The following is a 14,979-nucleotide window of genomic DNA, read 5'->3' as shown; positions in this document are numbered from 1 at the left end:
GGCCACATCGGATGCAGCGGATGCAATAAATTATGTGTGTGGAGGTGCAGGTGAATTTGTTGCATCCGCTGCACCCGATGTGGCCTCCTCTATACTGGGGAGACAGGCCGCGACCTTGCGGAACGTTTCAGAGAACACCTCTGGGACACCCGGACCAACCAACCCAACCACCCCGTGGTTCAACACTTCAACTCCCCCTCCCACTCCACCAAGGACATGCAGGTCCTTGGACTCCTCCAGGTTGATAGGGTTGTTAAAAAGGCATTGAGAGTGTGTTGCAGGAAAAGCACAGCAGATCAGGCAGCATCCGAGGAGCAGGCGAATTCATGTTTTGGGCTGAAGCCCTTTGTATTGGCTTTCGTTAGCAGGAGGATTGAGTTGAAGAGGTACGAGATTATGCTGCAGCTCTATCAAGCTCTGGTTAGGCCACACTTGGAATGTTCTGTTCAGTTCTGGTTGCCTCATTATTGGAAGGATGTGGAAGCTTTAAAGAGGGTGCAGAGGAGATTTACCAGGGTGCTGCCTGGACTGGAGGGCATGTCTTATGAAGAAAGGTTGAGGGAGCTAGGGCTTTTCTCATTGGAGTGAAGAAGGATGAGAAGCGACTTGATAGAGGTGAACAAGATAATGAGAGGCACAGATAGAGTTTTGAGAAGGTTTGTAGCTCGGGTTGAGGTTCTGGATGTAGGTTTGCTCACTGAGCTGGAAGGTTTATTTCCAGATGTTTCGTCACCCTACTAGGTAACATCTTCAGTGGGCCTCCGGGGCAAGCACTGTTGATAATTCCTGCTTTCTATTTATATGTTTGGGTTTCTTTGGGTTGGTGATGTCATTTCCTGTGGTGACATCATTTCCTGTGGTGATTTCATTTCCTGTTCTTTTTCTCAGGGGGTGGTAGATGGGGTCTAACTCGATGTGTCTGTTGATAGAGTTCTGGTTGAAATGCCATAATTGTAGGAATTCTGTTGTGTGTCTCTGTTTGGCTTGTCCGAGGATGGATGTATTGTCCCAATTGAAGTGGTATCCTTCCTCATCTATATGTCAGGATACTAGTGAGAGAGGGTCTATCCTTACATGTAGATAAGGAAGGACACCACTTCGACTGGGACAACACATCCATCCTAGGACAAGCCAAACAGAGACATGCACGAAAATTACTAGAAACATGGCATTCCAACTGGAACTCTATCAACAAACACATCGAGTTAGACCCCATCTACCAAGTCCCGAGAAAAAGACAAGGAAATGACATTGCCACAGGAAATGATATCACCACAGGAAATGATATCACTGACCCAAAGAAACCCAAACATATCGACAGAAAGCAGGAATTATCAACAGTGCTTCCCCTGGAAGCCCATTGAAGATGTTACTGAGTATGAGGACTAAACGTCTGGGAATGAACCTTGCAGCTCAGCGAGCAAACCTACATCCAGAACATCCATAGATAGAGTGGATAGTCAGAAACCTTTTCCCTTGGCGGAAATGGTTATCATGAGGGTGAATAATTTTAAGGTGATTGGAGGAAGGTTTAGGGGAGATGTCAGAGAGTGGTGGGTGTGTGGAATGCACTGCCAGCAGTGGTAATAGAGTCAGATACATTAGGGACATTTAAGTGACTCTTGGATAAGCACATGGATGATAGGACAATGAAGGGTATCTAGGTTAGTCTGATCTTAGAGTAGGATAAAGGGCTGGCACAACATCGAGGGCCGAAGGGCCTGTACTATACTGCACTGTTCTATGTTCTAAATCTCAGTCTAGTATTCCTGTGTGTGCAAACTTAACGCAAGTGTCAAAGATTCAACTCTTTCCCAACTCTCCTCTTTGAACAAACAGAAGAATGTAATCATTACATTTTAAAATTATGGACATTTATTACAAACAGTTAGTGTCATAATCAATATCGCCATGTATCTTCTCTAGCTCCTAAATTCAGTCCTGAGGAAATCTGCTCCTTCCACACTGGGGACATCTGGAAAAGACATGGTCAGGATTTTGTGTGTGGGCCACAGAAATCACTCAAATCGCACGGTTCAAATCCCCAGCTGACCCCAGCCTTTGGCACCACAGCTCCACAGTTTCAGGTGCTGTTTGCTGACATCATACGTAGTGTTCTGGATCTCATTGTAACCGGTCAGTGGGATTCTGCCTGCCAGAGACAATGACTGTATAGGAAAGGATTAGAGAGATGTGGGCCTAGTGCTGGGAAATGGAGTTAGTGTGGATGGACATTTTGGTCAGCATGAACCAGTTTGGGTCAAAGGGCCTGTCTCTGTGCTGTAGGACTCTATGACTCTAAGGCTCGCTGTCTGTCCGTCAGTCTATTTATTCATCTCTGTAGCTCTCTCCCTCTATCTATCTATCCATCTATCTGTCTATTTATCTATACATCTGCTTGTCTGTCTGTCTCTCTGTCTGTCAATCTATTGGTCTGTCTGTCTGTCTGTCTATCTATCTGTCTCTCTCTATCTTTTTCTCAATCACTCTCTCTCTCTATCTCTATCTGACTATCTATCTCTCTCTTTTTCACCACCTCTTCATCTCTCTGTCCATCTTTATCTATCTTTTATCCACACCATTGAATCATTTCATTATTTAAGCCCCTTAGTTGGAACACTATTCTAAACTTAAAGTACTAAAGGACAAGTTTATGAATTGCTCTCGCAATTTAACCATTTAAACCTTGGTATGTTTTGGTGAATGACGTTCTGGCTCGGTGTTTGTTTGCCTGGTTAGTGTGGTTATGCCTGTGTGAAGTCCCATGGGATGATAATTCTGGTACAATCCCAAGTTGCTGCTGTTCCAAAACACGACCCCGCCGACAGCCTGCTGACTTTCAATGTGACCATCCTGCCATCTAGTGGTATACCATGCAAATAACACACAGACAAAGACTTGAGCAAAGGCCTTGCTCAAGCCAACAATACCATTGCATTTCAATGACTGGCCTAAAGATGCTGGCAATGCCTGGGTTTATTTAAGATTCCACTGGAATCAATGAGCATAAAACATATTCAATTCATTAAAGTCCCTTAGAGAAGTAAATATGCTGCCCTTTTTATTTAACTGGACTAGAATCCCTTGTTAAAAACTAAATGTAACTTGCTGCAAGTCTGGTCTCCTTAATTGAGAAGGGATGTAATTGTATTGGACGCGGTTCAGATGGGGTTCACTGGATTGATCCAGAGATTAGGGGTTTGTCTAATGAAGAGAGATTGAGCAGCTTAGGCTGATACTGTCTGCAGTTTAGGAGAAAGTGAGGACTGCAGATGCTGGGTTGATCAGAGTCGAATAGTGTGGTGCTGGAAAAGCACAGCAGGCCGGGCAGCTTTCGAGGAGCAGGAGAGTCGACATTTCGGGCATAATCCCTTCATCAGGAATGTGGAACGTAGAAGAATGAGAGGATCTAATTGAGGCATACAAGATGCTAAAGGGGTTTGACCAAGTAGATGTAGAGAGGATGTTTCCTCAGATGGAGCAGTCTAGTGTGAGAGGTCATAGTTTTAGGATAAGGGGTGACAGATTTAAAACAGCGATGAGGAGAGATGTTTTCTCCGAAAGGATCTTGAACCTGTGGAACTCACTCCCCAGAGTGTGGTGGATGTTGGGATTTTGAGTGAATTGAAGGAGGAGATAAATTTTTAATTAGTAATGGGTTAAAGGGTTATGGTGAATGAGAAGGCAAGTGAAATTGAGGCTGAGATGGGATCAGTCATGATCCTACTGAATGGCAGAGCAGGCTCAAAGGGCTGAATGGCCTCCTCCTGCTCCTGGCTCTTACGTTCTTTCACAAGTATTTGCATGTTACAATGAAAAGAGAACTTCAGAATTTCAGTCTGACTCTTTCAAGATTCTCCCTCATTTCTCATAGCACCATAACAATGGGAGAAAATACTCAAGGAGTTCAGTCTATATTAACCCATCCAGATCTAAATGCAATATCTCTCCTCAAGCTATATTAACCCTTACTATTGTGTTTTGTCACTCTCATTATAATAATCATTATCCCATCTCCCTCTAAGGCTTTGCCTTTACAAATCCAGATGCTCTAGAGGGCTCGCTATTCTCTTTGAAGACATATTCTTCACACTTGGAAAGTGGGTGGTTTATTCCGTAGAAGATGGTTGCCTGGGATTGTCTTTCTGATGGTCTGACCTTCTCTTCTGAAGCTTTGCTGTGCAGAGGGACCTGAGTGCCCTTGTGCATGAATCACAGCAGGTTGGTTTGCAGATGCAGCAGGTAATTAAGAAGGCAAATGGAATACTGTCCTTCATTGCTTAAGGGATTGAGTTTAAAAGCAGGGAGGTTATGCTGGCCTCATTCCTGATGAAGGGCTTATGTCTGAAAGGTCAGTTCTCCTGTTCCTCAGATGCTGCCTGACCTGCTATGCTTTTCCACCAACACACTCTCGATTCTAACCTTCAGCATCTGCAGTCCTCACTTCCTTCTCAGTTATGCTGCAGCTGCATAAGGTGTCACACCTGGAGTTCTTCATGCGGTTTTGGTCTCCTTCCTTGAGAATGGATGTCCTGGCACTGGAGAGGGTGCAGAGGAGGTTCACCAGGTTGATGCCGGAGTTGAAGGGGAGTGGTTTATGAGGAGAGAATGAGTAGACTGGGATTACACTCATTGGAATTTAAAAGAATGTGGGGAATGGATAAGATAGAAGTAGAGAGGATGTTTCCATTGGCAGAAGAAACAAGGACAAGAGGACACAGCCTCAAAATTAGGGGGAGCAGATTTAGGACTGAATTGAGGAGGAATTTTGTCACCCAGAGGGTGGTGAATCTCTGGAATTCCCTGCCCACTGAAATAGTTGATTCTATCTCATTGAATGCTTTTAAGATAAAGGTAGACAGATTATTGAACAGTAGAAGAAGTAAGACTTATGGTGAGAGGGTGGGTAAGTGGAGCTGAGGCCATGAAAAGGTCAGTCATGTTCTTATTGAATGGCAGAGCAGACTCGAGGGGCCAGACGGCCTACTCCTGCTCCTGGCTCTTATGTTTCTATCAGGATTAAATTCCATCTGCCATTCCTCTGTCCAATTTACCAGCTGATCAATATCAGACTGTAGCCTGAGACCATCCTCCTCAGTGTCAGCAACATTAACAAATTTCCCTGTCTTCTGTAAACTTACTACTCTCCATCTCTATCTCCCTTCTACTGCCTTGAGCACTCCATTTGCCTTTTACTCGGGGTACCCTTCCAATTGTTCCTCTTGCCTGACTTTTCAACAACATAAGCCCATCACTTAGAATGATCTGACTGAAACATATAAAATTCGAACAGGGTTGGCCAGACCAGACACTGGGAGAGAGTTTCTCCTGGCTGGAGAGTTCAGAACCAGGGGCCACAGTCTCTGGATTCGGGGTAGACCAATCAGGACTGCATGAAGTATTTAGATGTCTATTTGTAATACCAGGACCTGCAAGGCTATGGGCCAAGTGCAGAACACTGCGTCTACAATCATTAGGTGGTTGCTGACTCGATGATCCAAAAGAGCTTTATGCGTGATGTAGATGTTGATGACTCTATGACTCTATTTGGAAAAGTCCTTCTCTCAAAGGGCACTGAACATGTGCAATTCTCTACCAGAAAAGGCTGTGGAGGCCAAATCAAAAAATATATATTCAAAAAAAAGACATTGATGTTGGTTTTAGGTTTTAAAGGCACCAACAAGGGGCATGGGAAGGAAGCAGGAAAATGGCATTGAGATGAAGGATCCTCTGGTGATCATTTGGAACGGCAGGGCTGAATAACTCTGTTTCTACTTTTCCAAGCCATGTCCAGTTCTGGAGAAAGGTCACTGGAGTTTAAACGCTAACCCTGTTTCTCTCTTCACAGATGCTATCAGACCTAATGAGTTTCTCCAGCAATTTCTGTGCTTGTTTCGGACCTCCAGCAATTGCAGCTCTTTGTTATTGTTCCAGGTAGGATTGAAGGACTACCTTAAAGGAGGAGAGAGAAAATAACAGAGAGGCTTAAGGTGGGAGTTTCTGCCTCGTTGTCCAAGATTTTGCCCAGTTATCCAAGTATCGCCTAATGAGTCTTGTTAGCAAATTTATCTCACCATTCCCCTGGCTTTGAATGTTTTATGTTCAATGTCATGTAGAAATACAAGCTGGTGTTACTGAATCTGCTTTGAAGACTATATCTTGCAAATGCCATTCTCGCATGCTTTTTAATGGAGTTTTCAGTTTATTTACTCATTTCAGAAGAACTAACAGAGAACTGTGTTGGAGAATGTGACACCATTGAATAATTCATCGCGCTGAGCTACAATCAAAGTAAAAAATAGCTAACAACTTTGAGAATTAACTTATGAGCCATGATGAATGAGTAAGAATGAAGAAAGAAGCAGTAAGATGCTCAACTTGAAGCTGAAAACCCAGTGGGTAATTAAAAAAAAATTATTTCCTTGTTAAAATCAATTGCATAATCCAAATTGAGCAATAATTGAATTTATTTTTGAGCTATGTAAAGAGATGATTGCTTTACTATTCCATTTTGAAAACAGACTTTCTGAGTCAACTGAAGATTCCTTGATCTGTCATACTAAGGATTCACAATGTTGAAAAGACTCCCATCCATGGACTCCATTTACACGGCTCACGCTGCAGAAAGGCTGCCAACATCATCAAAGACTCCTCGTACACCGGGAATGATCTCCTACAACCTCTTCCATCGGGCAGAAGATACAGAAGCTCAAACACATGTACCAGCAGGTTCAGGAACAGCTTCCTCCTTGCTATTATTAGACTGATGAATGGACTCTCTAACTTCAAATAATGCTGACCTTGTTAATGTTGATCTTGCCTAGCGCACTCCCTGTGCGATGTAAACTGTCTGCCTCTGTCGAAGTTTTTTCTCACCCTATGGTCTGTATGTTCTTGCTTAGTATAATCTGTCTGTACGACTCATGAACAAGGCTTTCCACTGTACTTAGGTACATGTGATAGTAAACCAAATCAATCAATGAATCAGTCAGTAAGTTTAATCACTATATTGAGGGGATAATTTGCAGTTGCCGTTTCTAGTCCTTTGGAATCTCCTGCTGTGCAAACTTCAGATCTTTGTAACGTTTTGTTCCTCTATTTTGTTTCATTCTTCAAGATTGCTGCACCTACCCAAAAGTCAAGATTTCTCTATCCTATCACATCTCATCCTGTCAACCTCCTTATCTCCTGGAATATCCATTCCTTAAAGTTTAAAGATTTAAAAGGGGCAACTTTTTCACACAGAGGGTGGTGCACGTATGGAATGAGCTGCCAGAGGAAGTGGTGGAGGCTGGTACAATTGCAGCATTTAGAGGCATCCGGATGGGTCTCTGAATAGGAAGGGTTTAGAGGAATTAGAGCTAAATAGGACTAGATTAATTTAGGATATCTGGTTGGCATGGACAAGTTGGACTGAAGGGTTTGTTTCTGTGTTATACATCTCTATGACTCTATGACTCTAGGAGAAAGTGAGGACGGCTGATGCTGGAGATCAGAGTCGAGAGTGTGGTGCTGGAAAAGCACAGCAGGTCAGGCAGCATCTGAGGAGCAGAAGAATCGATGTCTCGGGCATAAGCCTTTCATCAGGAATGAGCCTCTCTCCTGATGAAGGGCTAATGCCCGAAACATCGATTCTCCTGCTCCTCGGATGCTGCCTGACCTGCTGTGCTTTCCCAGCGCCACACTCTCGACTCTGATCTTCAGCATCTGCCGTCCTCACTCTTTCCCCATTGATCCCTTGGCTGATTAAAATCCTGCCCATCTCAGTCTTGAATAGACTCAATGACACAACCTCAGCAGCCCCCTATGGTAAAGAATTCCACAGATTGGGTATCTTCTGGGAGAAGAAATTCCTTCTTATCTTTGTTTAAAAAAGGTAGCCTTTATTCGGAAATTACGTCCATTGTCCCACAAAGAGAAGCAACCTTTTCACATCCACCTTGTCAAACCCACTAAGAATCCTGTATGTTTCAATAAGACTCCTCTCATTCTCTGAACTTCAATGAGTACAAGCCTAACTGACTAACCCATCTCCCCATAGGAAGATCCCTCCACACCCAAAAACAACTGAGTGAACCTTCTCTGGACGCTTCCAATGCCAATAAATCTTTCCTTTTGGAAAGGACCCTGAACTGATTGCAATATTCCAGGTAGTTCAGAGACACCAATGTTGAGTTTAGAAGTTTAGTCTCATCTCCAGAAGAATTGAGTGAACACATTACCTCATCAGGAGGCTTATGTTTTGTGAAACTATCAAGCCAGGAGAGAGTTGTTAGAAATTTACAGATTTTGCAGAATACTGCTGATGACTGGGGAGTCCGTAACCAGGGGTCACAGTCCATGGAAACGGGTTCAATTATTTCAGATGAGATGAGGTGAAATGTCTTCACCCAGAGAGTGGCGAACCTGTGGAATTCTCTGAAGAGAATTCAACAGAAAGCAGTTGAGGCCAAAACATTAAAATGTTATAAAGAATTAAACATTGTTTGAGGGGTTAAAGAGAACCAAGGTTATGGGGAGAAACTGGGAACAGTGCCTGAGTGGCATGTTTAGCCATGGTCATGTTGAATAGTAGAACAGGCTTTGAGGACTGAATGGCCTATTCCTACTCCTGTTTTTGTTTATGTTTCCACGATCAGTACTGAGAAGGTTTAGGCTCTGGGTTTGGAGAAGTGTTGATATTGGCAGATTTGGAAATGATTCATTGAATTATCGTCACAGTCCATGACAGGGCGTTAGTTAAGTAGCATCTTAAAGACATGAGATAGGGCTGTAATTTCTCTGAACTTGAGTCTTTGTTATGGATAGTGTCAAGAGACAGGTTGAAACTTCACTTCCATGTATGCTTTTGAGAGTATTACTGTTGTAAATATTTAGGTAGCTTGATTTTTAAAAATTTTTAGCAAGTTTTTTTGTATAATAACCTTCTGTTATTAAAGAAAATTTGCAGCCTCATGTGAAAATCTTTCAGTGACAGAACATCGTGCTAATTAAGTTAACAAAACGTATAAATATACAATCTATCAAGCCATATTTCATTCCGGGATTTGAATTATCCCATGGTATTCTCAGCTGGGATTATAACAATGGGACACTTAGGAGATTTAAACCTTAGTTATAACTAGTTGACAACTTCATCATGTTAAACCTGCTGCAGAAATATGAGAAGTAATATAGTTGGCACACAAATCAACTCCTTTGTGAACTCATTTTCCACACTGGTCTTCACTAGAAGTGGATTCCGTAGATATTCTGCCGAAGAAAAAGTAAGTAGGAGTGAACACTTTTAGTTCAAACAAAGCTCAATACAATCTCAGATTTCTAAACTTTTTAAATTAATTCACAGGTCAGCATTTATTGCTCATCCCTCATCACCCAGAGGGCAGTTGAGAGGCAAGTACATTACTCAAGGGTCTAGAGTCACCTGAAGGTCAGACCAGATAAGGGCGGTAGTTTCCTTCCTTAAAGGGCATGAGTGATTCAATTTGCTCAACAATTGACAGTGGTTTCATTCTTAATGCCAAATTTTTATTGATTTCAAATTCTGCCATCTGCCAGAACGTAACCTTGGTCATAGAATCCCTACAGTGTGGAAACAGGCCATTCGGCCCAACAAGAACACACTGACCCTCCAAAAGGTATCCTATCCAGACCCATTACCCTACATTTACCCCAGACTAATGCACTTAGCCTGCACATCCCTAAACACTATGCAAAATTTATCATGGCCAATTTACCTAACCTGCACACCCTTGGACTGTGGGAGGAAACTGGAGCATCCAGAGGAAACCCAGGCAGACACGGGGAGAATGTGCAAACACCACACAGATAGTCTCCTGAGGCTAGAATCAAGCCGAGGTCGCTGCCACCGTGAGGCAGCAGTGCTAACCACTGAGCCACCGTGCCACTGTGGTCACTGGATTAATATTCTAATAATAACATCACAAGGCCATCAGCTCTCCGTGTTAATGGGCAGAAAGGTGGCCATATGTATCTCCTTATCTCTGTTCTAAAAGGTCTTCCCTTTACTCACAGGCTGTGCCCTCGGGGCCTAGTCTCACCTACTAATGGAAACATCTTCCCAACATCCACTTTGTCCAGGCTATTCAGTATTCTGTATGTTTCAATTAGATCCCCCCTCATTCTTCTCATATCCATTGAGTATATACTCGGAGTCCTCAAACGTTCCTCATAGGTAAAGCTGTTCATTCCTGAAACCATTCTCGTGAATCTCCTCTGGACATGCTCCAAGGCCAGTACATCCTTCCTGAGATATGGGGCCCAAACCTGCTCACAATACTCCAAATGTGGTCTGACCAGAGCCTTATAGAGCCTCAGAAGTACATTCCTGCTTTTATATTCAAGTCCTCTTGAAATAACTGTCATCACTGCATTTGCCTTCTTAACTACTGACTCAACCTGCAAGTTTAACTTGAGAGAATCTTAGACTAGAACTTCCAAGTTTTACTTCAGACTTCTGAATTTTCTCCCCATTTAGAAAATAGTCCATGCCTCTATCCTTCCTTCCAAAGTGCATGACCTCACACTTTCCCACATTGTACTCCATCTTTGCCCACTCTCCTAACCTGTCCAAATCCTTCTGCAACCTTCCCACATCCTCAATGCCACCTGTCCTTCTACCGATCTTTGTATCATCTGCAAACGTAGCCAGAATACCCTCAGTTCCTCCACCTAGATCATTAATGTATAGAGTGAAAATTTGTGGTCCCAACACTGACTCCAGTGGAACACCAGTACTCACCAGTTTCCACCCTGAGAAGGACCATTTTATCCCCACTCTCTGCTTTCTGCCAGACAGCCAAGCTTCTATTCATGCTTTGGAGGTGCCAGTGTTGGACTGGGGTCTACAAAGTTAAAAATCACATAACACCAGGTTATAGTCCAACAAGTTTAACTGGAAGCACTAGCTTTCAGAGTGTCGCTCCTTCACCTGATGAAAGAGTGGCACTCCAAAAGCTAGTGCTTCCAATTAAACCTGTTGGACTATAACCTGGTGTTGTGTGATTTTTAACTCTATTCATGCTAGCACCTTGTGTCTGACACCATGGGCCCTTATATTACTCAGTAACCTCCTGTGCGCGACATTGTCAAAGGCCTTCTTGAAATCCAGGTAGATAACATCTATTGGCTCTCCTTATCTAACCTATTTGTTATTTCCTCAAAGAATTCCAACAGGTCTGTCAGGCACGACCTACCCTTGATGAAACCATGCTGACCCTGCCCTATTTTACCATACACTTGCAAGTATTCAGAAATCTCATGTTTTACAGTGGATTCCAGGATCTTACCCATGACCAAGATTAGACTAACTGTCTTTGCATTACTTCCTTTTAAACAGGGGTGTCACGTTAGCAATTTTCCAGTCGTCTGGGACCCTCCCTGATTCTAGTGATTCCTGATAGATTAACACTAACGCCTCCCCTATCTCTTCAGCCATCTCCCTTAGACCTCTGGGGTGTAGTCCATCTGGTCCCGGTGATTTATCCACCTTCAGGCCATTCAGTTTTTCTAGCACCTTCTCCTTGGTGATGGGCCACTATACACAGCTCTGCCCCCTCACTCTTGAATTTTTGGAAAATTACTCGTGTCTTCCACTGTGAAGACTGATGCAAAGTAATTATTCCATTCCTCAGCCATTTCCTTGTTCCCCACTGCCATCTCTCCTGCTTCATTTCAAGCGGTCCAATGTCCACTTTTGCATCTCTATTGCCCTTTATATATCGAGAGAAACTCTTACAGTCTTTCTTTATATTACTGGCTAGCTTACTCTCATCTTTAATTTTCTCCCTCCTTATTTTTTTCGTGGCCTCTGTTGGTCTTTGCAAGCTTCCCAATCATCTGGTTTCCCACTGTTGTTCACTACTTTATATGCTTTCTCTTTTGCTTTTATACTGTCCCTGACTTCCCTGGTCAGCCATGGTTGCCTCATCCTCCCTGTACCACGCTTCCTTTACATCAGGATCAATCTCTGCTGTATCTCCTGAATTACTCCCAGAATCTCCTGCCATTGCTGTTCCACTGTCTTTCCTGCTAGGCTCCTCTCCCAGTCAATTCTAACCAGCTCCTCCCTCATGCCTCTGAAGTTGCCTTTATTCAGCTGTCATACCATCACCTCTGATGCTATCTTCTCTCTCTCAAATGGCAAAGTAAATTTGACCATCTTTAGTATAACACCATGCTTTATGCAGACTGCAGTTTGAACCGAGTGCTGGGAGTGAAGTGACTTAAGGGAATCTTAATTAAAGAAATTAAGTCCAATGGATGCTGCAAATCAAAAACAAAAGCAAACATTGCTGGAAATGCTCAGCAGGTCTGGCAGCTTCTGTGGAGAGAAATCAGAGTTAACGTTTCAGGTCCAGTGTCTCTTCTTCAGAAGGGATTCTTAATATTCACTTTTAATGCTTAACTATAATTTGCTGTTTAAATTGTTAAGTCCAATCAGTCTACAGCAGAGACATGACAGCTGTTTACATGAGAACAACTGATGCTTTTTAATTAAGTTATTGTTTAACTAGATTGATCATAATCTCATTAAATAAACTAACATAAGTGGTGTTCTCTGTACCCTGGAGCTCAGGTAACTCTAAACCCATGGAGAAAGACATCTATGTGGAGCTTAGAACGTAGTGCAATTTGGAGCAGAGTACAGGAAGTTGGGTGAGGAAGAGAATTGGAAAATGGGAAGCAGTATGTTCCTTTCTTTGTTTTGTACAAGTCGTTCATGCCCAATAGATTCACATTAAGATTCAAAATTGTACAGGAAAACAAAAGGAAAATAAATAATGAAATGAGATAATTAACCACTTTGTTTACGCCCCACATTCAGGGAGGTAGGTCAGGCCGGTGTGACAGGGCTGCAGTAAATGTGTGCAGTTTGACCAGCTTCACCTCAGGGATATAGAGCTGCAGGCAGAGTTACAGATCAGCGTGCAGGAAAGCTAGCTGCACCAGGAGTTAGCTACATCTTATGTGATTGGAATTTCCGATTTGATTAGTGTTCCAGTAGCAGGGTGACACCTGAACAGCTTGATGTTCAATGGTGTTACCATCATTGAATCCTCAACTACCAACATCCTGTGGACTGTCATTGACCAGAAACTCAACTGGACTCACCACATACACACTGTGGCTACAAGAGCAGGTCAGAGGCTGGGAATATTGCAGTAACTCACCTCTGACTGCCCAAAGTCTGTCCACTATCTACAAGACATAAGGCAAGAGTGTGGTGGACTCCCCACTTGTCTGGATGAGGGCAGCTCCAACAACACTCAAGAAGCTTAACACCATCCAAGACAAAGCAGCCGTTTGATTGGCACCATATCCACAAACATCCACTCCCTCCACTACCAATACTCAGTAGCAGCAGTGTGTACTATCTACAGGAGATACTGCAGAAATTCACCAAAGAGGCTCAGACAGCACCTTCCAAACCCATGACCACTTCCATCCAGAAGGACACGAGCAGCAGATACATGGGAACACTACCCACCTACAAGTTCTCCTCCAAACCACTCACCATCCTGTCTTGGAAATATAAGACCGTCCCTTCAGAGTCGCTGGGTCAAAATCCTGGAATTCCCTCCTTGGAATTCCACCTACTGCACATGGACTGCAGTGGTTCAAGAAGGCAACTCACACCCACCTTCTCAAGGGGACAGGCAATAAATACTGGGCCCAGCCAGCGATGCCCACATCTCATGGGTGAATAAAAATAAAATTGGAATCTAAGCTGACTAACTGAGAATGCAATAAGAGATAAATAGTCCGATGGACACGCTGCTGGATGATTTGGATTGGAACTGTTATATTAAAAGGAGTATCCCATTTAAGGAAGATCAGAAATTGGGAGAAGGTGGAGGGGTGGGTCTGATAATTAATGATGGTCCCAGCACCATGGAAATGAATAACAAAAGGTCAGGAAACCAGGATGTGGAAATGGTTTGACTCAAAGTGAAAAATGATAAAGGGAAGGAATTACTTGTGGGAATTATATACAGGCCTCTGAAAAATACAATCCAGTCAGATGGAGAATAAAGGAAAATATTACAGAAGCTTGCTGGCAAGGTACAATCATAATCTTGGAGGACTTGAACCCACATATAAGCTAGAAAAGTCCAGTGTGTAGACCTGCTATATTCTTACAGTGTCTTACGGATAGTTTCTTAGAACCGAACAGAGAGCAGATTATATTGGACCTAGTCGTTTCTCGAGGTTGGAAGGAGCAAAAGGCCCCTTAGTAGAATGATGTGCTCATCTTGTTGGATGTGGGAATTTCAAGAGCGTTTACAGGTTAATGAGGATTATAACTGCAATAAATGTCTTTGGTTGTGAATCCTGTCATATTGAATGGATTGATTAGAGCAACAGTTAGAGGCAATGAGGAATTTACAAGAGCTAGGGGATGGGATGGATAGCAGTCAAAGGAAGGGAGAAAAGCTGCAGATACAGTCAGGTAGATGAGTTAACTCCAGGAAGGGTAGGAGGGGTAGGCAGGTAGCGCAGGAATCTTCAGTGGCTATCCCCATTTCAAACAAATACAGAGGAAACTTGATTATCCGAATACCCATTATCTGAAAATCGGATTATCCGAAGGAGATCTCAAGATCCCGATAGAAACATTACATCAAAGAGTGTTTCCAGCAGTGAAGCATCTTTTGTTTACAATGATTAAACAGGCACCATCTCCAAATGACTGACCTCCCGCCCTCTCTCTCTCTCCCCACACTTTCCATGGAGTTTTACAGAGAGGTATACCCTAAACCCCCCTCTTCCCAGGAATAATCTCTCCAACATTGTACTGTACAGGGCAAACATGGAACCTATCAAAAATTTGGAGTAAAACGTAGTGTGTGTGGCTGTAGCTGTGTCTGTGCGCTATTTGGAGACTTACCCCACAAAGGCAGCTGCAGCAGCAGCCTTGTTGGTGTCTAGTCTAGCCGTCCCAGCAGGGGGGGGGGG

Source organism: Chiloscyllium plagiosum, chromosome 15 (assembly GCF_004010195.1).
Source record: "Chiloscyllium plagiosum isolate BGI_BamShark_2017 chromosome 15, ASM401019v2, whole genome shotgun sequence".
NCBI classification, from domain to species: Eukaryota; Metazoa; Chordata; class Chondrichthyes; order Orectolobiformes; family Hemiscylliidae; genus Chiloscyllium; species Chiloscyllium plagiosum.
The sequence above is the reverse complement of the archived record's forward strand: the minus strand, read 5'-3'. Positions refer to the sequence as shown.